This window comes from Mytilus californianus, unplaced genomic scaffold, assembly GCF_021869535.1.
Source record: "Mytilus californianus isolate M0D057914Y unplaced genomic scaffold, xbMytCali1.0.p SCAF_7, whole genome shotgun sequence".
NCBI classification, from domain to species: domain Eukaryota; kingdom Metazoa; phylum Mollusca; class Bivalvia; order Mytilida; family Mytilidae; genus Mytilus; species Mytilus californianus.
The window spans coordinates 88,835,910-88,860,466 of NW_026262723.1; the positions used below are offsets into that span (position 1 = coordinate 88,835,910).

The following is a 24,557-nucleotide window of genomic DNA, read 5'->3' on the forward strand; positions in this document are numbered from 1 at the left end:
AAATGTTTTTCTGCAGCCGATTCTATGGCATTTTAGTATAACGGAAATATTTATGGCGTGAAATTGCCTGCCATGACATCCGACGACTTGGTAAGTAGTTGACGTTGCAGTCGTTAACCTGTTTCGCAAATGGCGTTACGTAATTAAATTTTATTAACGTGGCGTTGTCATTACAGATTGATGTGTTCATGGGTGGTCAATTACAAATCCCGTCTGCCCCTTCCATTGTTGTTAGGGCTGTAATAGGAGTTTCTGAAATGAAATTGCCAAGCATGTTGACGTATTCCTGCCATCAACATTCTTATGGCCTGATTCAGATTTTTATTCCTTAGTCTCGGCAATATGGAAATGGAATTTTTTTTACTGATGTAAGTGTGGGTATGGATTCAAAAAAATGTTTCACGAAAAAAAACCTTAAAAAAAAACACGCATGGGTTTGACATCTCGCTTTAAGAAATTTGTGCAAGGTATTGAATTTTCAGAAAAGAAAGAAGAATGGCAAGCATGAATAGCAGTCATATGAAGATAATTCATGATTTGGTAGAAACATAATCATCGAAATGTGTGTTGCATTTTAAAAGTCCGTCAGTATATATTGACAAGGGTGACTCGGTGACATTCAAATGTGGTAAAAAATTCAAGGTTTAACCAGGATGAATTGTTAAGTGCGTAAAGAGCCAAACGGGCAAGCAGAAATATATTTTATGGCAAGGCAAGAGTTCAAAAAACTGCATATAAGAGACCCTTCCGAAAACGGGCTTCGAATACATTAGCTTATAAAGTGTTGTATTCATTTCTTTCAGTCGAAAATACCCCTTGCTGTGACAATTTTGATCGCTGTGAAACAGGGAAATTCATGTTATTTCTTTTTTAAAGTTTGTAATTAGAAATAATCCTTCCGAATAGATAGAGAGGAATATTTTATTCGGAAATACCAGTCGAAGGTAAATCGAAAATGAGAGTGAAATGCTTCCGACGAACTGATTATGACGGCACAAACTCATAAACCTATTTTTTGTTACGTATTCACACAGTAACGTTTGTAAACTGTCCGAAAAGCCGGTGATGCGCAAACAGTAATTTCCGTGTAATTCTCTGCGTGTGTTTTTTTTTCATTTAACATAAATGTATTTTCAATTACTAGCAAGTGGTCGATACTGTTGCTATAAACAACTAAAAAGTAAAATCACAAAAGTACTGAACTGCAAGGAAAATTCAAATAGGAAAGTCCCTAATCAAATGGCAAAATCAAAAGCTCAAACACATCAAACGAACGGATAACAACTGTCATATTCCTGACTTGGTACAGGCATTTTCTTATGTAGAAAATGGTGGATTGAACCTGGTTTTATAGCTAGCTAAACCTCTCACTTGTATGACAGTCGCATATACTAAGGTTCCATCTTTTCTCGGGCAAAGCTGTCCTCGTATGAATTTGGCTATTATTTTTAGGTCCCTTTGGTAATATAGCTTCTAACGTGTCTACGAATTTTCACATCCATTTCTTTTTAATGTGTAGGTTGGGTCGTTCCTGATGAATGTAAATCAAGAAGAGAAAAAAACCGCTTCGAATGCACAAAATTTATGAGGTGTTATTTCAATTGACTAGCACTTGGTCGATTCCTCTACTGGCGGACTGGTAATCACCGTTGGTATCAGAAGCCAGTTCTATGGTACTGTCATGATTTATCACATACTTTTCTTAAATTCCTTGTTGATTTAATGAAGAAATTAAAGAATCAAAGGTTTCAGCTTCTTCAGGTAAAGGTGACCTGAGATGAATTTGACAATTGTTTTGATGGTCCTTTTAGTCCTATATGGCTCCTAACGTTTCTACGAATTTATACATCCCTGGCTTTTAAATCTCATGTTTGAGCGTTCCTAATGTAGGTAAATCCAGAATAGGGGTTCGGACGGACGAAATTTATAAAGTGTGTACTGTAACACGGAACTTTTTATTTTCGAATATATTTATATATATATTTAAACACACATATGTGAACTCCATCAAATACTAATGGTATAAAAAGATCAACCTAAATCTCGGAAAAAGCACAAAAACGAAAGAACTAAAGAAGTTTTGATTTATCTGTAAGACAGAAACAGACAGCTTAGTTCATTAATGCATATAATTTAAAAATGAACATTTCCTTCATTTAACTGTTAATGGAATAGATTATATTCAGGAAATGATCAATACATAAGTTATCAATTGAAAGCTTTTCCGGTATCTTTAGTAAAATGAAGTGAAAGCATAATTGTAATTATCTTCTGTGTACTTGTTAGTTCTAATGTAAGAAGCCTTTTAATTTGAGAATTCCAATCCGAATAAAGAAGCCATAATAGAAGAAGGAAGATTGGTTTTGAAAATCATGTCCCAAACACAAATAAATAAACTGTAAATGAATACGTTTAGAATTTCGATAGAAAAATAGGGAGATGTCGTATGCCAAATGCGTGTATGTAAGCATCTATAGGTCACCGTACGACCTTCAACAATGAGCAAAATCAATACTGTATAGTCAGCTATAAACAGCTACGACATTACAAGATGTGATACAATTCAAACGAGAAATCTCAACGACCTGATTTATGACAAAACCACACACGAAAAACAAATATGACTAACAGGAACCAACGACAACCACTGAATAACAGGCTCAATGCTTTGGATCGGCACACAAAGAATGTGACAGTCTTTACCGTGTTTATTAGCGATCAATCCTCAGCCTATTCTTGGTAAGTGATGTAAAAGCACAACATAAGATCAAATTGACAAACCAGTAGGAAATGGCTCGACACACAAAAAAACTAGCATAAAAAAAACAAGACACAAAGAACCGATTTAAGAGTATTCGCAGTTATTGAAAGCTAGTTCAAAGCAAATTACAACTAATAAATAAATCATGTTTCCCATATACTAAAGTATCAAATCGAACGTATTTAGTTTAAAATGTTAGTACCGATAAAAACAACATTCAAAGATCTTACTACCTAAAATAGATTGCCTTTTTGCACAAATTCTCGGAATTTTTGGTTTTTATGCTCTCCAACATTGAATTTGATTTGGCTTTCAAACTGTTTTGATTCGAGCGCCACTAATGAGTCTTATGTAGACAAAACGTTCGTGAGAAAAAAAATTATCCAAAGGATCAATGAGCTTACATGTATCGTGTTTAAATTAAAGGGCTCTATAAATATCATCACCCTGAAAATAAGAATTTTTTACCCGTTTATAATCTAATGGTGCAGTCAAACTTCCAAACTAAATTTGTATCTATGAAAGAATTCAGTAAAAGTTTTAAGTAATTTGTGGTAACGAAATCCATTATTTTGTCATAATGTTTTGTCTTTTTTTCCGTGTGAACTGAAATATCCAAAATCTAGAAAAAGACTGAAATTGCTGTTTATATTATATTTATTAAAAGTAATTACCCTTCGGTAGTTTCCGCAGTTAAACTAGAGAATTCTTGATTATTTAGACCAAAAATATCCTTTAGGTAACAGTAAATGTTATTAAATTTATCAATAAAATGATCTTTACTGAGTTTGACCATCAACTGTGAATCATAATAATACAGGAATAATTCTGCTATTAAAGGGGCGCAATTGGTGCCCATATGAATGAATACAACCTATCGATAAGCCTTATTGATTTTTCAAAGGACCATTCAAATAAATAAGAAGTTTTTGGTTTAGGTTGCATGCAAGTGTAGAGTAGAGTGTCAAATAGCGATAACGCTCAATCGAATTGAAAGGACCATTAAAGCACATAATTTATCTAAAACATCCATTATTTTGTTTTCATATTTGCTGCAATTGATGATTTTAATCAAATAGTCCAAGATACAATCATTAATTTTCCACGAAATGTTGAAGGCAAACAGTGAAACAAATATACTTCATACTTCGCTTTATTATGTATAGGATTTATTAAATAGGTACTGTAATTCAATGAGAGTATTTTTACATTTGAGATACAATTTAAATTGATATTTTTCTTTTAAAATTGGAGATGTCCATTATTACATGTTACAAATTGTAAGTCTAATAAATCCGATACGTTACTTAACTAAGTGTAGGGTATGTCGCTTCTTCAGAGCTATCTGATAATTAAGCTTTTGTTTCTACCAAACACAAGATATGTCATTTTCGAATATCCTCCAAAAACATGCGTGCTGAATATGATCGTATTACTTGCAATAATATGTAATATATATATTAATACTCTATACAAAAAAGATTTTTCTTCCTTAAAAAGCAGTTTTACTTTTACTTTAAATTCACACGCGATTCGGCTTATAATGCATTTAAAATGAGTAAATGATTATTACTGTCTTCCTTTTACTACAATATATTATATATATAGCACGCCTTTTACGAATTAGCGTATTTAATTCACGAAGAAGATGTAAAAAAAGGAAACTTTTATGAAACTTATAACTTATTTTGAAGGTATTCTGCCTTTCCAAACACCATGAAAACGATCGATGATATATAGGCTGTTGATTGGGTAAGGTCAAGAGATAAATATTTTAAGAATGCTCAATTCACGGAGATATACCTTTAAAAAGTTGAGGAAATGAAACGACTAAAAATCCAGTGACATTTGTTTTGAAATATTTATTTTAACACGATAAAAACAAGTATCCACAAATTCATCAATATCACCTCTTTGTTTATAGACCACGTTATTCATTTTTGTAGCTCTCCTTCATTTGTTTCAAGAATAGGAAACATTTTTTATTTAGAGTTAGGTTTACAAGTTTGACTAGTGTTAGGGTAAGCCCCCCGTTGCGTTATTTTTGAAAAACTCAATAGGAACATGCATAAAATGTCAAGGTGAATAACACATTGACCTAAATAGATAACAGAGAAACTTCATTTTTAAGATCTATTTATGGTTTCGATTTGCGACAATAAATCTTACAAAGATTGTGAAATATTGTAAGGAAAAGTAACAAACCTAGCTCTATACACAATAAATGAACAAATGTCATGTAACATTTACATGATTAAAACGATATACATATGCTTTAAAATTGGTCATGTGATTATGAGGTATATTCCCTACTTCTAATTACTAGTACTGATGAAAAGACAAAAATCAAATAAAAGGCATTAACACGTTTTATTCATTGTTGGAGGACGTACGGTGACCTATAGTTGTTCATTTCTGTGTCATTCGGTCTCTTGTGGAGAGTTGTCTCATTGGCAATCATACCAAATCTTTTTTTTTATATATTTATAAAATATAAAACTTATCAGAAATGGGGACGGATACGACCTAAATAGAGATTGGCTTTTTTTCAGCCAACAGAAATGTAGAGAGAATTGGTAGGGCGCATGTACCCTTTGTGGCGTCCAATCTGGGTTTACTAGTTTTTGTTTTTTTTTTAGCGTGCATGGTGCACATCATTTTCCTGCGACAACCGGCAATAGTATAATTTTCGGTATTTTAACGTGAAAAAAACCTTTTTATTATTTGTGTAGACAGCTCTGATAATGAATGAAAATAACACTTTATAAATTTCGTGCGTCTTAAGTACTTCTCCGGATAAACCTTCAACAGCAACGCCCAAACCCAAGCATTTGAAAGACAGGGATGTAAAAATATATAGAAATATTCATATCTTTATGACCCAAAGCACTTAAAACATAGCCAAAATCATTTAAAGTGCAAGGTTTGTACTTGCGAAATTGTACAAACCAATAAAAGTAGTATGTAAATTAGCTAGTGTTGAATTTCCGTATGATAAAACGTGGTATTCTTATTATTTATTTGAAATACCCGTTTTCATTTAATTTAAGTATTTTGTTAGTTCTTGATAGTATGTAATTCGTAAGTAAACTGAAAAACAATACGACGAAACGAAAGGTTTTGATATATGATGCCTATTATTGAGAAAAGTATGCAGACACAATAACAGAAGAAAAACGAGAAAGGAGTTTCAAAACATCAAGGCGTAAGCCCCCCTCCCCCCAAAAAAAACTACGTATCATGGCCACTTTTTCGGCCCCTTGAATTCAAATATAAGAACGTATTATAAACCAATCAAACAAAATATTGCAAATACCCAACCAAAACCATATATATAATGTAAAAATGTATTATATATGGATGTAAACAATTGATATGAGTGTCATCTTTTTGGGAGAGATTGTTCATCAATTTGGGTTTTACCTTTTGTATCTCATTTATTATGTGAAAGGCCTTTTTTGCCAAAATATGCCAGTTATGATTCACTACTGTCACCAAAGTGACATAAAAATGACAATGATGCACTGAAGTGACAATACTTTTTTATTATCATCTTATTCATTTATCATCAAAGTTAAAATTGTTTGTTCAATAGGTATGTACATTCAGTTGAAAGCAGTATATTTGAGTCAACAGTAGTTTATTGATGTTCAATTCTCCTAAATCCATTTAGAAGATACAAATCAAGGAAAAAAGAGGAAAACTGATAAAATACCAGTCCGTAAAGATGTATACTTCGTACTTTTTTTGGCCTTTTTAACTTTTTTGATTCGAGCGTCACTGATGAATCTTTTGTTGACGAAAAGCGCGTCTGGCGTATAAAATTTAAATCCTGGTATCTATGATGAGTTTATTTGCAGATGTTTAGACGACATTATATGAATAAAAAATTTTAAAAAATGTTGAATGTCTAAATATCTACGAAAACATCATCAATAACAACAAAAACAAAAAAGACATATGCAAATATAAGCTAAAACAAAAAGTATCGCGCAAATATAGAAACAAAAACGCATAATTTAGGTCATTTATTTAATGGAATCAATTATTTAAAATATTATTCGGACAGCGAGGTTTTAGTTATCTTTCTTTGGACATTTTGTGTTTTCTTTATAAGTGACAAATTCCAAAATCGATCTAGAAATATTCTTGTGCAAACGGATTTGCTTTTTTAAAACTTCTTTATACTACCCCATCCACTTTCTCAGTAAAACATCTTACAGTAACTCTCTCCCTACCTATTTCATTTCCAACAAATTGAGTTAAAGATGGACACTAATCGTCCCAACTTCAATGAAATGATAAAAATATTTAAGCATACCTGAAGTAGTTTTATTTGCTGTTAAGAAGTGAATATCATATTTAGTAACATTTTCCAATGAAAAAAAAAGAACAAACAACAAAATGCAGTATTCTAACAAAGTCCTTTCCTGTGATGCTCGTTTCTTCTTTTAAATAGTTACAAAAAATATATCTATTTTATGTCATTGTATTTCTATTACTATATCTATATTGGAAACATATATTTTAATGAACAAAATTTAGCTACATAAGAAACTCAATATCTCCCTTTTTGACCGACGAATATTCAGTGTAAAATGACTAGTCCGATAAAAGAGAGGCGAAAGATACCAAAGGGACATTCAAACTCATAAGTCGAAAATAAACTGACAAGCCAAGTCCAACAGACAAACATCAGTACACAAAACACAGCATAGAAAACTAGACCAAACAACACGAACCTCACCAAATACCGGGGGTGATCTCCGGTGCTCAGGAAGGATGAGCAGATCCTGCTCCGCTTGTGGCACCCGCCGTGTTGCTCATGTAAGTACAAACCCGGTGATGAGTCTAATTTGGTAGGTCACATTCGGGCAAAAGGGGATTGTAGTTAAGACAATTGGAACATATCCTTCGTCATCTGTGAAACAGATATTCCATAACGGTCAACCAACTGTGATGGCGTCCGTAAAATTTACGAAGGGGTGAATTCAGCTTCACCACTTTGAACTCTTGGTTTATTAGCTTCTCTGTGAGCAGCAACCCTGTATCAAGGAAATCTTGAGAGGGAATACAAGTCCTAAAATATCGTATCAACTGGGAGATATATACTCCGTATGCAGGCGCTGCTGGAATGTTGCTACATAGGAATGGAAAGTTCACCATTGAGAAGCTGAAATCATCTCTTTTGTCTTAAAGTTTTGTTTCAACTGACCCTCATTGTCAATTTCTAGATGTATGTCAAGATATGAGGTAGACTTAATTGTATCTAGTGTATCCTTTATCTCAAGTTCGATGGGATAGGTGCGTTCAACTTAGTCACCAAGTTTTGAATTATTTAGTGAGAGAATATCATCCAGATAGCGGAAAGTGAAGTTAAAGGATACTTTTTACCTTTTTTCTTTCTTCCTAAGAAGATCCTGTATGAAGTCAGCTATATATGAAAAAAGGAACAAGTCGGAAAGAAGAGAAACACTGTTGGTTCCAATTGGAATGCCGATTGTTTGATGAAAAATACGTACTCCAAACGTAACAAACGAGGGACGAAAGATACCAGAGTGACATTCAAGCTCATAGATCGAAAACAAACTGACAACGCCATGGCCAAAAATAAAAAGACAAACAGACAAATAATAGTACAGATGACACAACATAGAAAACTAAAGACTAAGCAACACGAACCCCACCAAAAACTGGGGGTGATCTCAGGTGCTCCGGACGGGTAAGCAGATCCTGCTCCACATGTGGCACCCGTCGTGTTGCTTATTTTATTACAAATCCGGTAAATAGTCTAATTCGGTAGGTCACATTCGTGAAAAGGGAAGGGTATTGTAGTTACGACATAAGGAACATATCCGATATCATCTGTGAAACGGTTATTCCATAACGGTCAACCAACTCGTGATGGCGTCCGTAAAATTTACGAAGGGATGATTTCAAATTCACCATTTGGAACTCTTGGTTTAATAGCTTCCTTGTAAGCAGCAATCCTCTATCAAGGAAATCATGATAGGAAATACAAGCCTGGGAATATCGTATCAATTGATAGATATATACTCCGTATGCAGGCGCTGCTGGAATGTTGCTACATAGAAATGGAAAGTTTACAATTGGGAAGCTGAAATCATCTCTTTTGTCGTAAAGTTTTGTTTTCAACCGATCCTCATTGTCAATTTCTAGATGTAAGTCAAGATATGAGGCAGACTTAACTGTATCTGTAGTATCCTTTTTCTGTAGTTCGATGGGATAGATTCGTTCGACATAGTCACCAAATTTTGTATTATTCAGTGAGAGAACATCATCTATATAGCGGAACGTAAAGTTAAAGGATATTGCTAACTTCTTATCAATTTGTTGTCAATCAAGAAATTAAGCATCTTGATAAAGTCAGTTTCAGTGAATTTTTTGTTTGGGTCAGAGTGATTTTTTTACAAAGTACGATTTATCCCTCCTTAAGACAAGATACTTGTATCTACGTTGGCCATTCTTTTTTATGAAACAAAGCAGGACCAACTCTTTCAATTTGTCTTTAGTTTAGAATGGGGAATACAGTGTAGAAAGGTCAAATGTTTTAATACTATTGCAAGATGAAATAGTCTTAGGTTGAATGTACTCTAAAAGACCTTTGGAATTTTTTAGTATCCACATCTAGTTCACGCCACCTCTAGAATAGGTAGTGTCACAATAACTTTGAAGCCCGGCTTTGATTGCTGATAGAATTGATACTGATAACAATACTCATAAGTATTTCTTCCATCTTTAATTTATATGACCCTTTAATAGTGGTTTTATTTTTAAGTGAAAGGAAACCAAATATTTATGCTGCAGTCTAACTTCCTACGCTATTCAAGTTTCCGAGGATATCATCAGCCAGTCGACAGTACTTCGATACTGACATGAAAATACGGATATTGTGTAATTATAATTTGCTGGTTACTTTTTGTCATTTTTGGTTTATAAGCTGTTCATTGTTTTAAAGAAGTTTTGAATTTTCAAATATTTTGGACTCGAGCATCACTGAACAAACATTATTGTCGAAATGCGCATCTTGTGCAGAAACATTGGTAAAGTTAATGTTATAACAATTAAAATGTGAGACTTATAGTAAACGTTTTTCCTTTTTGACTAATGAAAATACACTGTAAAACTATAGTTTTTTTAACTTAGCTATCAGAAGACACATATTTTATTATTTTTAGACTCTCCCAGTCTATTTTATTTAATGCTACGGGCTTTCAAAATTGGTAAAGATATTAACCGGACAAAAATAATTGTTTCGTTGTCATATTTGCTTAAATCAACGACTTTGATCGAATAGTTTTCTTATTAAATATTTCAGTATACCTGTTACGACTTTTTTTGCATAAAAAATGTCAAGGTGAATAACACATTAACCTGAATAGATAACAGAGACAACTGATTTTTAAAAAATGTTTTGGTGTCCATTTGCGTCAATAAATCTTACAAGTTGTTATATATTTTAATGAAAAGTAAATAACTAAGCTCTATGAACAATAAATTCATAAATATCATGTAAAGTTTATATGACAGATGCTTTAAAATTGGTCATTTATGAGGAGTTATTAATGTAAGGACAAAAACAAATAAAAGTATGAAAGACTTGCATGATAAGAGGTCAGATAAAAACCAACGAAATCTTGTTTTTTTGAGATTAGCAAAAACCACATAAATACAAATGCACAAATTTGAAATAAACAAAAAACATTTTTTTTTTTTCATTGAAAAAAAAGAAATATATATTATATTTCACAACATCTAAAATTATTGGGTTTTAACTTAATATATATAAATGTATACGTCAGAAAGTCTTTTACAAATTGCTGTTTGGAACATTAAAGGACTGTCTTTAGATAAAATTCATGACCCTTATTTTATAAGGACCATACAGAAATTTCACATTTTTGGTTTTGTTGAAACCTGGTCTAATAATTTAGACGATGAAATTAACATACCAGACTTTAGTCTAATTGATATAAATACCAGGAAAAAAACACAAAAAAGCTAGGCGAAATTCAGGTGGCATCTGTGTACTTGCTAAAAATAGCATAGCAAAAGGTATTAAAAAACTACCTAAGAATCACCAAGATATTCTTTGGATTAAATTAGACCGTTCATTCTTTAAATTTGATAAAGATGTGTACATAGCCACAGTCTACATATCCCCTGAAAACTCAAGTGTAAATGTTTCTGGAATTGAACCAATTTATAATCAGTTACTTGCTGATACAGTAAAGCATAGTAGTTTCAGACATATCACGTTACAAGGAGATTTTAATGCATACACAAATACTAAACCTGACTATGTCACATTTGATGAATCTAAGAAAACAAATCTAGAGGATAGTCATTATGTTGATGATAAAATAATGTCAAGAAACAATCTTGACCCCAAACTCATTAATAATAGTGGTAAAATTTTGCTTAGTCTATGCAAAGAGTCAGGCCTAAGAATATTAAATGGAAAAACTATAGGTGATCTTCATAGCAAATGCACCTGTATTACTTATAATGGATGTAGTGTTGTTGATTACGTGCTTGTTTCAAATGATTTATTAAATTTAATAGGCCTTTTTGAGGTGCATGAGTTTACTTCACTTTCAAATCATTGTATAATCTGTTGTACTTTATTAACTATTTTTTTTACAAGTAGTATTGTGCAATGTCAACTGGATACACTCCCTAATAAATTTATATGGTCGCAAGAGGCAATTGAGCTCTATACTCAAAACAGTAACAGCACAACAAGTCAGAAAAAATTTGAAGAATATTTACAAACAGATTTTTAAAATGCTGACAAAGCTGTAGAAGCTTTTACATCAATTCTCTATGAAAATGCTCAAAAGTCAGCTAAATTAGTTAGAAGTTTCCCAAAAAACAATTCAAACAAGAAGTCTAACCGAAAACCTTGGTTTTCAGAATGTTGTAATGATCTTCGCACTTCGGTGAAAAATTATGAAAAACTTGTAAATAAATTTCCTGAAAATGCAGAGTACAGGAAAAAATTTTATTCCTTTCGGTCAAAATTTAGACGACTTTGTAAATATGAAGAAAAAACATAGAAAAGAAAAATATGCTCCGAACTCAGTAACACCTGTGAAAAGAATCCCAAGGTTTTCTGGAAGATTTTGAACAAACTAAGTAAGCAGTCAGAAGTAAAAGATAAATCTGCTAATGATATTCCCCAAAAAGATTTTATTAAATTTTATAAAAATCTTAATAAGTCTGATCATGAGTATAATGATCATCAAAGCAATGTAGTCCACAAATTTGAATCACTAAAAGCTAATTTAAATTATTCTGATATATCAGATGAAATAAACACAGAAATAAATGCAGATGAAATAGTAAAAGCTATTAGATTGCTCCGTAATGGTAAGAGTTCATCTGCTGATATGATCTCAAATGAAATGTTGAAAAATGTTGTACCAGTATTAATTAAACCACTTCATAAATTATTTAATTTTATTTTTACTAGTGAAAATTTTCCAAAGACCTGGAATGAAAGTTTTCTAGTTCTTCTCCACAAAAAGGGAAACAAATTTGACCCTGGAAATTATAGGGGCATATCCATCAGTTCCAACCTTGGCAAGCTGTTTAATAAAAATATCTATAACAGACTTATGAACTTCATAAATAGTAAAAACTTTATCAGCAAAAATCAGATTGGTTTTAAAGAAAATAGTCGCACTGCTGATCACATATTTACACTAAAATCAGTAATTGATCATTATAAACAACAAAAAAAAAAAAGGTTTTTGCAGCTTTTATCGATCTCAAAAAAAGCCTTTGATACAGTTTGGCGAATAGGATTGTTTTATAAACTTTTGATACACGATATTCCAAATAGATATTTTAGAATTGTTTATTCAATGTATACTGACTCAGTATGCAGAATCAAGTTTTCAAATGGACTCAGTTCAGCATTTTTATCTGAGCGAGGAATAAAACAAGGAGATGTACTGAGCCCTGTACTTTTTAATTATTATATTAATGACCTCACTAATGATTTAATCAATTGTAATTCTGATCCCGTTGTAATTGGGGACTTTTCTTTAAATATTCTTCTTTATGCAGATGATATTTTTTTATTGTCTCAAAGTAAAAAAGGACTACAAAACAGTCTTAATGCTTTATATGATTATTGTGACTGTTGGAAACTACAAGTTAACACAGAAAAGTCCAAAGTTATTGTATTTAATTCAAATGGTAAAACTTTTTTGGACGAATTTACTTACAATGATTCTTGTATTGAAACTGTTAGTCATTACTCTTATTTAGGTATTGTAATGAAATGTAATGGTAATTTCAATTTAGCCATTAATACTCTTATGGAAAAGGCAAGAAAAGCCTACTTCAAAATAAAGAAAACTGTTGGTCTGAATAATCCATGTAGACTACTTGAAAAACTGTTTGATACATTAATATCACATATACTTATGTACTGTTGTGAAATTTGGGGTGTTTACTCATCCTTAAGGGACTCTGAACCCTTTGAAAAACTACACATTAAATTTATCAAAGAAGCACTTGGTGTTCATTGCAAGGCTTCAAATGATGCTTGTCGTGCTGAGCTTGGTCGAATTCCACTCAAAAATAAAATTGTATTTTCAAGCATTAATGTTTTAGAGCATATACTTTCATCAGAAAATACACTTGTAAATCAAATTTTCTGTGCAACAAGGTTGTCAAACCCCTGGATCAAAAAAACTAAATGCACTTTACAAACTTTAGGATATTCATATCTTGTAGAAAAAAGTTGTTTAACAAAGCAGCACTTGGGACAAGTAAAACAAAGAATTTATGATCAGTGCTTGCAAAATCAAAATGCAAACATACAGGAATCTTCTAAACTCAGTTTCTTTCGTCGAGTCTACAAAATTGGTCAAAGACCATCATACGTTGATTCACTAAACAATGTAAATGATAGAGCAGCAATATGCAAAATACGCATAACTGCACATTCTTTTATGATTGAAAGGGGAAGACATCTTAACATTCCTAGAGAGGAAAGATACTGTCCTATCTGTAAAAATGGGAAAATTGAGGATGAACAACATTTCTTATTACAATGTAATAGATTTACCTCAAAACGAGAAATATTAGAAAATAAAATGAATGTTATATTTGAAATACAGCGTAACATTACCACTGATGATAAAATATCTCTATTGGTTAACAATAGCTGAGCATTATTACTTAGACTGTCTTCCTCTTTCATTTCAGAGTGTCTAAATATAAGAAATAGTGAACTAATATGAAACACCAATATGTAACTTTTCATTCTATAATGATATGTTATCATGTAACTTTTCATTCCATGTCAATTAATATAATTATATGTATGCAATAGGTCTTAACCATTTATTGTTAATGAGTTTGTGCCAATAAAAATAGTTGTATTTGTATTTGTATTTGTAAAGAAACATCAGCTAAAAGTAGGATAAGAACCATAAAGATCCGTTCAAGTAGATATTGAACAAAGATAGGCCGAGACTGCGAAGTTAAAAAAAACCCAAAGAAAATCGGTTAATTGTGAAGTTCAATGAAAAATATGTAATACCGTGTCCATTATTCTGTCTTATTTCGTAAAAGTAATTCAAGGGTGAAAGTAAAAGTTTTTTTTTACCTTTTTGACTGATAAAAATGTGATATTGTAAAACTGATAAAAATGTGATATTGTAAAACTTGGCTATGACAATACACCTATCTTGTGATATAAGTTTCTCCCAGTAGCTTCAATTTAAAGGAAAGAGTTTAAAAAAAATTGGGAAATATATTTACCAGATGTTCCATTGGGTGAAGCTGCTTCTGTGTATTTGACATCGGAAAATCACTAGCAATACTCCGGAAATGATCTTATGGTGATGAGGAGATTGTTTGTAAAATGCATAACAATATGGCGAAACGGAACTTGTTCATTACAAATTCCTACCCTTTAAAAGAAAATGTACAGAAACAATAATAGAAATAATGATATATATTGTATTGAAATAAAAAGTTCCAAAGTATTAGAGATATAACAAACAATTTCCTCCATAGCCTTACCCAGAATCATATTATGAAGTAAGATTGTTCAACAATTTTGTTTTTACTCTTTTTTCATCTTTAACATTATGTTGAACGGCCCTTTTTGTAGAAATATGTAAATTGTTCTAAGTTACTGACACCATAGTGACATTCAAAATGCAAGCACTGAAGTGACTAAAATTGAAAATGGAAATGCGGAATGTGTCAAAGAGACAATAACCCGACCAAAGAGCAGAAAACAGCCCAAGGCCACCAATGGGTCACCCGGAGGCGGGATTCAGCTGGCCCCTAAACAAAAATGTGTACTAGTTCAGTGAAAATTGACGTCACAATAAACTCCGAAACATATAAATGAACTAAAATTTAAAAAACACACAAGACTAACAAAGGCCAGAGGCTCCTGACTTGGGACAGGCGCAAAAATGCGGCGGGGTTAAACATGTTTGTGAGATCTCAACCCTCCCCCTATAAATCTAGCCAATGTAGAACAAACAAACATACAGTAAAACTCAGTTTAAAAGAAGTCCGAGTCCGGTGTCAGGAAAGGTAACAGAAGAAACTAAGCAAAATGACAATGATACATAAATTAACAAAGGACTACTAGCAGTTACTGACATGCCAGCTCCAGACTTCAATTAAACTGATTGAAAGATTATGTCTTCATCACTTTATTATTATCATCTTATTCATTCCTCAACACTGTTTGCATAATTTATACAACATGTATGTCCATTTAGATGAACGCAATATATGTTAAAGATGACGTAGTGGAGATAATATATTATGTCATTTCATTTCTATATTCATATTGGTAAAACATTATTGATACACAGAGTTAAGAAACTTAATAACAGTCTTACTCGTGTTTCTACAATCTATATAAACCCTTTTAAGTGGTCTTTTCTTTCAATTAAAGTGGAAAAGAAAGCAAATCGTTAAACTGCTGATTAATTTTCTGTGAGTTATTCAAGGATGAGAGTGAATGTAAAGTGTTTTACTTTTCGGCCTGATAAAAAATCAGTGTATAACGAAACAAGCCTAGTACGTTTCGTATTCTACATAAAAAAAACTTGTGTATTCCATCCATACAATCTTCAAAGTGGTTTTAACTTTTGATAAAGGTGGAAGTGAAACCGAATCTTTAAATTTCAGAATATTTCTTGAAAGTTATGCAAGGCCTGGGGTGAAAGTGAAAGTAAAACGAAGTTTTCCCATTTGTTCTGTCTTAAATGTATGCGTATAATTAAACCGTTCATTGAAAAAGAACATTGACATAAGTTGTTGAAGATGTAAAAAACGATAACAGTATACAGAATGAACAGATTGAATACACAGCAACTGAACATATAAAGTGTCATGGAATACCAGAGAGCTTTGGGCAGTTGCATATATCTTTATTTGCAAAGTAAAAATATAATAAAGATTTCAAGTAAAATGGACAGTGTGGGCGGAATGGGGTGCAAATATCGATGTGTTTTGTTGTCACATGTAAAAATCACATGATTAATCAATTTGGATGACAAATCATGAACAAGGAAACGAGAAAGGATTTGAGACTACAAGTGGGATATGTCCGTAAGCTTATATCTAATATTTCGTTACGGCCAACCAATTCATAATGGCTACTATCAATACATACGACAAAAGAACTTTACCTTTATGATCTCGAATCCGTGCTTCAGTAGCTTCTGTATAAGAAGCAGTCCTTCATCAAGGTAATTCTTATTGAAAACACAAATCTCTGGAAGTCGTATCAACTGGACGATATGTTTACTTCGATTCCTCAGTGTTTCCCATCAGTGACAAACATTAGTTTATCCGATTTCTAATGGTCACTTTTGTATTTTTGAGAAATTACATGACTTGTCTATTTTTGAGTAGTTTGAGTATAAATTTCGTATTGTATGTTTGCGATATAACAGAGCGTTTTATTTTGATGTGTATTCTTTAAGTTAAAAACTTTTGCCGCAGGCTAATAAAGTAAAATTAATGGTTGCAATATTTAAAATTTAATAAGTTGACTCTATCATAGATACTACTTGTCTGTTATGAGCTGTCTTGGTTTATTACCTTTATGATGCACACAGTCTCGCTCCTTTTTGAGTTCATGCGAATCCCTCTATTTTATTTGTTACCTTGATTTGTCTAACCGATTTATGCTCTTGAACATCGAAAACTACTGTTGTCATTTATTATTGACATGTTCTGTTCGACAAATCAAGGTAACATTATTGACACGTTCATGGTCTTGACACTTACTACGAGCAGTGTTGTTCTCCCTTGTCTAATTACCAGCGTTGACATGTTTCTAGTCTGGAAATTTGCTACTGTCTTTTAAGATCTTTCTTGGGCAAATAAACGAGTACTGACATGTTCCTTGTCTTGGCAATTACTACTTTATATTATGATCTTTATGATAAACAAGTAAATAAAAACCCAATAAATTAAGACAAATTGTGTCGGTATGCAAATCCTTCATCTGCAATGCATACATCAGACCTTTATAAAAGCCAGGTTTTCTGTGTCAATTATATTCGATTGTACCTTTTGCTACATGGTTAACAGTTACAGTGACAAAATATATATATTAGCAACTGTTTCCACAAATGGAAAAAATACTATGTATTCTCAATTTTTTCCATTCCGTTTTAAAGGAATGGATGGGTTAAAATAAGTTCGATGTGCTATGCCTTCTACTTGTACCACAGTTATCTAAACATTTAAAAAACTACTTAAAAAAAGCGAAACAGGATACGTACAAAACCGACGGCAGTGTAAACTAAAGTAGCACTTGAGCAGTAGGAATTCAGTGATGGGTATTTACTGAAACGACCTCTTAAGACACACATATTGCTATGCTAAACTAACTTCACAAGGCAGTGATGGTATTCACACAGAATCAGGCAGATATATTTAATTTGAAATAATTTAAATGTACGTATTGTTCAAAATGTTAATGTCACGCACATGTATATATGAAAACTGATACGTGCTTTAAATATTCATTGTTATTTCGACCCCTTGAATTCCTGATTGTTTGGATTCAGTTGGTTGGAGTGGTTATCCAGGTCGGGCTTAGTTCCGGTTCCAGTATAACCAGGCTGATGTCCTTCATATTTAGTGCTGGTTGGATTACACTGGGCAGACTTGTTGTCGTTACTAGCTTGGCCTTGACCTCTTCCAGACATTTTTCTTCTGTAAAAAAAGAGTCATATTAGACTTTAGAAGGGACTGTTATCCCGATATTTAAAGTAAGCAGAAAATAGAAAATGTTTTACTACTAAATCGCAAACGTTACGTTTAAGCATCAAGTACAGCATCAGACCATCAACATAAATCATTGCAATTCAACAGACCGCATAAAATTAATATATTCCAGTCGATCACTTTTTCATCGCTTGAATTATGAATTATTGGACGAAAAATAAACAGGACAATTGTATTGAAAATATGCAAATAACATATTGGTTTTCTAATCGTTTTAACCTCTATTGTATTTTAGTGTGTTGACTATTGCTGGTATTTTGTAAACATTTTGCAAACATTTATTTATAAGTTGCTTTAAATAATGCAATAGTACATTATTATAAAGCACATATTACGTTTATCGATCGCTTATATTTCATAAGACATGGTAACATAATTACATTTTCTGAAAATTGTGTTGTTTATTATATTCTTATTTTGTTTCAGTTTCGTACTTTGAATGTTCCAGATTTATTACAACAGGATATTTGGAGTTTTTCTCGCTCGAATTGTTTAACATTTTTCATGTCGGGGCCTTTTATAGGCGACTATACTGTATGGGATTTTTTCATTGGTGGCCTATGCTTTCATATCTCTTCTTAATTCGAACTCTGGTGGATAGTTGTCTCATTTACAATCATACCACCTTTACTTGTCTTTATCTAGAGTGAAAATTTGTCAGTCCAATTAAAATTTATTGAATAATTCAGGGCTCGACAATAACGCTTGTCCGATTGTCCGACACCAGAGGAAAAAAAGGTCGGACAAGTTAAAGCCATATCAAGCTTGCCCGACGGGACAAGTAAGAAAATAAATTAAATCCAACTTTGATGATCAAAGTAATAATCAAAAAACAAGAAAAGAAGATAAAAATAAATATTAATTTGACATGTTTACTTGCGATCGATAATTTAAAACTGGTTCTTTGTCAGATACTTTATAACAGATAAAACACATACTATTCTCGGAAACCAGTCTTACCGATCATCATATTTAGACAAAACAATATTTGATTGTGTTTGAATAAACGTTTTAATATATTAAAAACAAAGCTGATTGTAGTAAGGCATTAATCATAATAATCAATATTTTATCAACATAAAAGACCCGGATACAAACTAAATGAGTGTAGACTGACAGGCCTACCAGACTGTGCCTGATGTGCAGAGTCTGATGAGACTTTGGCATTGATGAAAACTAGAACCTAAGTCCTGTGACTAGACATGACTAGTTTCAGTTGTTCTCGACTCATATTTTTAAAAAGGATATCAAGAGATATAAATTAAATTCTGTTCTTTTGTTTGAATTCATTTTGTTCATTGAATTAACCTAAAATGCAAAAAGGTAAATATGAAGGTTTTTTTCTTGGACAAGCTACAATTCCATTCGGACAAGTAAGTTTTGGTATGTACTTGTCCTATTGGGCAAGTTGAAAAAAAAGTTATTGTAGAGGCCTGTAATTCACGTGTCAGACATTAGTACTGACATGATAACAACATATGTCAGACATTTCAAAAGTTTATCAGTCAAATGATTCGGAATGAAACTCTACCAAAACTCTGCTCTTAGAATAGGTTACGCCTCTTGTACAAGGCAGAGCAAAGAACAAATCTTTTTGATGCAATTATTAGAAGATAACCAAATGTTAGTCTGTAATCCAAGTTATTCAAAACCATATTAAATTCTTTTTTCATATATATATATATATATATATATATATATCTTTTAAAACGAGCTTGTGTAAATAGATGATAAAAATATACTTAATAGTTGTACATACCCGATTTTTATTTTCCGGTGAAAAAGTGATGAGAGATTTCTGTATGCTTTGTTAAGTAAGTGTACCAGCTAGCGCAGTGCGACGCAGATCAATCTGAAATATGATTTTATAGTCAGGTCGTACTACCTGACAGCTATATATAGATAACGGCATTCGATTGGACCGTTAACATTTCTTTGCTTCAACGTTGACATTAAATTAGTTTAAGGTTGGTTTTATGAATGTATTTCATTTTTCGAAAATGCATTGATTTACATCTAGCAAATTACATGTCAATCTTTTTTAATATTACCACAACTTACCTATACTATAATGGATTCCTCCGTACAAAAATGACACAGTTCTATTTTTAAACTATTGGAAAGTTTGCCTGAAAATTTTAAATATAAAAAAAAATAATATATGTATCTAAATAAAAGGCGGATGAAGTGTAGCAGTGATACAGATCTTTTAATTTATTTTCCGTTAGAGCTTTGCACTAACATCAATATCTTTGAAATTCTAAAGTGCATATCCTTTTGAAGCTCGTCAGATGACAGGTGTCATGCAGAAATTCTAAAAAGAGGGAAACTCGTCATACAAGACTACTCGAACATTGTCGAAACATTCGACTTATTATTTTTGCAGATTAAGATTATTACTGGATAATACAAAATCATCTCCATTTCATGTTCGAATTTTGACGACATAAATCATAGACCTAAACCCTTTTGTCGTGTTTGATATATTTTTTTAAATTTATTTGTATTTACTTTTTGATGGATTCAAGATTTACGTTTATTAGCGATTATGGATGAGGTTAACTTAGTTGATTGTTTGGTGCCTTATGTCCAGTTTTAAAGGAGGGGTGCTTCGACAATAACAAGTAAATGTTACCATTGTATTATAAATCATGTTTATTATTGTATATTTAACTCATGTTTATTATTGTATATTTAACTCATGTTACACATATATGTGTCTGAGCATTGCTTTACAATAAATCTTAAATCTTAAATCTTAGGAACCGAACCATGTATGTAAAATTGATTCAATCAAAAGGCGAGCATACAAAAATTCTGAAACAGCTAGTCATCTTTGCTTTGGTATTGCAAAATTCTTTTATGGCCTTAAAAACCGTTCTTTTATGTGCATGTCTTTAAATAAACCCATTTTTAAATGTTAATATTAATTTGTAAGGATTGAATGATACGAGAACTGAAGCAAAAACAAACTAATTTTAAATTAAAAGGTTTACTGTCAAGGTCATTACTAGTAAATAAATAATCTTACGTAATTTATAGTATCCTGAAAAAATATAAAACTTTTGTCCTTTTGGTGACTCGCAGTTTATTATCAAGTCAGTTAAAGCACAATGAGAAATACAATTAGTATATGCTCGTCGTTCCGACCTGAGTTTTTGTTTTGTCTTGCAATTCAATAAAAATGTAGATCTCGGAGTTTGTGTGTGTGGAGATGGACCACTTGAGCTGCTAGAAAAGATCTCTTTTGCATGCTTCTAAACAAAACGGAAAAGGTGCAAAATTGATAAAAAAAATATATGATAAGAATAAAATTTATTTACTTTTTATTAACTTATTCTATTTAAGTATTCACAGCTTAACAAGTCTTCATATCAACATCATAAATAAAAATTCATATTTGCCAAGATTGCCAAGATTTAAGATATATGACAAGGGTTTGGGTAAATGATATCCTAGTTGCTCATCATTACATTGCTACCACAAAACAGATTCAAGTTCCAAGAAGTTGTATGCACTTTGCATTCTTTATCTTTTTTTTTTAATCTAATTCAGATTATTTTCTTTAGTTGAAGCTACTTGATGATTAGGTTCATGTTAATAATTAGTTGCTTATTTACCTTGTTGGTATTTGTTGTTCCGATATTTTTTATTGTAGGACATTGGGATTTATTTGTAAAAGGACTAGCAAAAAAGTCACATTATTGGGTATGAGTATCAGTGTAAACTCCCAAACAGAAAAACAGTCACGCGAAATTTCGACCTAGCTGGATGACTTAAAATGTCAATATGGAAATGTAGATTAGAAGACATTAAAAGGATGTCCAGACAGAGACAACACTAGATCAATTTGTACTTTATATGCTGTGAAAGGCCTGCGCATAATTTGAAAACTGTAAGCTAGACAGAGAAAAACCTATTTTATGTACTTTCTTGAGTAGTAAAGAGAAAGACAGAATCTTTGATCCTACTACATATTAGACCACCAAGGGAGAACTAATGAGGACCAAAGAGTTAAACCAGTTTGCATGAATACTAACTCTTTCCATTTTCGATTCTGATTTGTCATTCTGGGTACAATTCTGATTACACAATATATCAAAGGGGTCAGTTTTTTGTAAATTTCATTACACATATTACTGTGAATAACTTCTTTATGAGACTTTATACTTCTGTTTTCAATTTTTTATTTTAGATATGTATAATACAGCTTATACAAGTGTTTTTGCAAGATATATGTGGGAAAATGTGTCCGAGCAAATACAAATTGCTAGTATAAAAAAGTCTATGGTTACAAAATTTACTTTAATTCCCATGTCAGTAAATAATGTCTACAGATAAATTTTCCTAGTTATTCTTGTCTATGTCCTTAATATTCCTAGGAAAACACTTGAATTTGTTTCTTAGAAAAATTGATATCGCAGACATAATGATGTTTAGAACTATAAAATTTTGTTTCTTTATTTTACTACTACTGTGACTTGACTGTAAGTGTTGCTCTCCATCTATTGCAACTTATTCAAAATTCTGACCAATTTGCAATTTGTTTTATAAAACCAAACTGGTCGACTGGTCAGAAATTTAAACAAACTGCTGTAGAAAACCACAGTCAAGTCGTGAAAGTGCCAGGTGATAAAATAAAACATAATTACAATCCTATTAGACTTTAATTCCACTTCAATGATATTATGAAAAATCAGTCTAACAATTTGTATATACAAATTTAATTGTTATTGTCATGCTAAAGGTGATAGGTAGTAATTTTGAATTGCTATAAAAATATCCAAACTAAGCTTTCATACAATTTTACTTTCGAAAAATCTTCTATATTCATAAGAATCAGACATCATTTGAATTAAAACATCTTATATTCAGTAAAATATATGTGAAATCAGAATACGTTGTTAATAAGTTTCCATGGTAGATAACCTAAAATCATTATTCTTTTGAATATAGATGACTTTTCGAAAGAAAAATTGATTATCTCCCATGGAAACTTCCTAACAACGTATTTTAATTTCACATATATTTTGTTCTAGTGACTTAGGGTAAAAATAAAGTAAATAGGCTGTCATGTATCAACAACATCTCAATTTTCATGATTAATCAATGCATTGGTAACTGGAGATTTAATGATTTTAAGACAAATGGAAGAAGGTTTTCAGTTAATTTTATGTGCTTCCTATACAAATGTGCATCTATTACTAAAGAATTATTTCAGTAATATTTCAGAAAATAAAACAGATAAATGCATTATTTTTCGACTTTCACAACAATTTTTAAATAATATGTGACATAGGCCATTTACTCTACCTTGACCTTAAGTAAACTCTGACTGTAAGTGGACTGCCCATATCAATTTAGTGATAGTAAAAGATACAAAACAACTAAATTTTTGTAGAAAATTAATTTTTGAAGTGTAAACTGAACCGTATGTATTTATACAGAACAAACATGACTTATATATTCTACAAATCTAAAAATATTCGACTGATTGTTACTTATGTCTGTGAGAACATTATTTATTTATTAGTTGTTATTTCTTTTAAACTAGCTTTCAGTAACTATAAGTACTCATAGATCGTGACTGTCTTTTTCCTTTATGTAAGTTTTTTTTTTGTGCTTTGTGCTAATCTAGTAGATTAAGTCCTTTAAAACTGCATTTTGCAGTTTGTTATAGTGTGCTATTAAGACATTGTCCGTGTTTAGATATAACAGAGCGTTTTATTTTTATGTGCACTCTACCTTAAAAGCTTTAGCCACATGCTTATAAAGTAAAATTAATGATTGCAATACTTCAAATTGATCTGTTGTGACGGTGGTGCTTTCCTGAATACATGTTTACTCTGTCAAAGACCCTCCTTGTCTGATATGATCTGTCTTGGTTTATTAGCATTATGACGCATCCAGTCACGCTTCTTTTAGAGTTAATGCGAATGCGTAAGTTTTTTGTTTGTTACCTTTTTTTTTCTTAATTGATTTAACAGATTTGAACATCAAAAAACTACTGTTGCCTTTTATCATTGGCATGTTATGGGTTTCGAAACTTACTACCGTCTAGTACCGTATGATCCATCTAAGTTTATTACCAGCATTGACACGTTCATGGTCTTGACACTTACTACATGCAGTTTGTTTCTTTCTAGTTTGATTGCCAGCATTGACATGCTCGTAGTCTTCTTTCTATTTTGATATTTTTACTAAACTAATTTAAAACAAGAATGTGTCCATATTACAAGGATGCCCCACTCGCACTTTCATTTTCTATGTTTAGTGGACCGTAAAATTGGGGTAAAAACTCTAATTTTGGCATTAAAAAACAGACTGACGAACAATCGGACGCACAGACCAGAAAACATAATGCCTGTACTACTATCGTAGGTGGGGCATAAAAAAACCGGCGAAATGAGACAAATAGCGTCTGTACGCAAATTCTTCATCTGCTATGCATACATCAGACCTTTATATTCGATTGTACATT

The 24,557-nt window shown here is 31.7% G+C and overlaps 1 long non-coding RNA gene across 2 annotated transcripts in view; it reads right to left on the minus strand.

Moving 5' to 3' along the window:
* Positions 1 to 20,098, minus strand: part of LOC127707846 (uncharacterized) — a 50,202-nt gene extending 30,104 nt beyond the window's left edge. Inside the window, exons 1-2 of one of the 2 annotated variants that reach the window (XR_007985044.1) lie at positions 19,836 to 20,000; positions 16,465 to 18,004 (exon numbers count right to left, since the gene is read on the minus strand). This is a non-coding gene — a long non-coding RNA (uncharacterized LOC127707846). Of the gene's footprint in view, positions 1 to 16,464; positions 18,005 to 19,835 lie in introns of those variants that run through there. The other variant, XR_007985043.1, reaches the window with a different exon arrangement.
* Between the last annotated feature and the right edge of the window lie 4,459 nt (positions 20,099 to 24,557).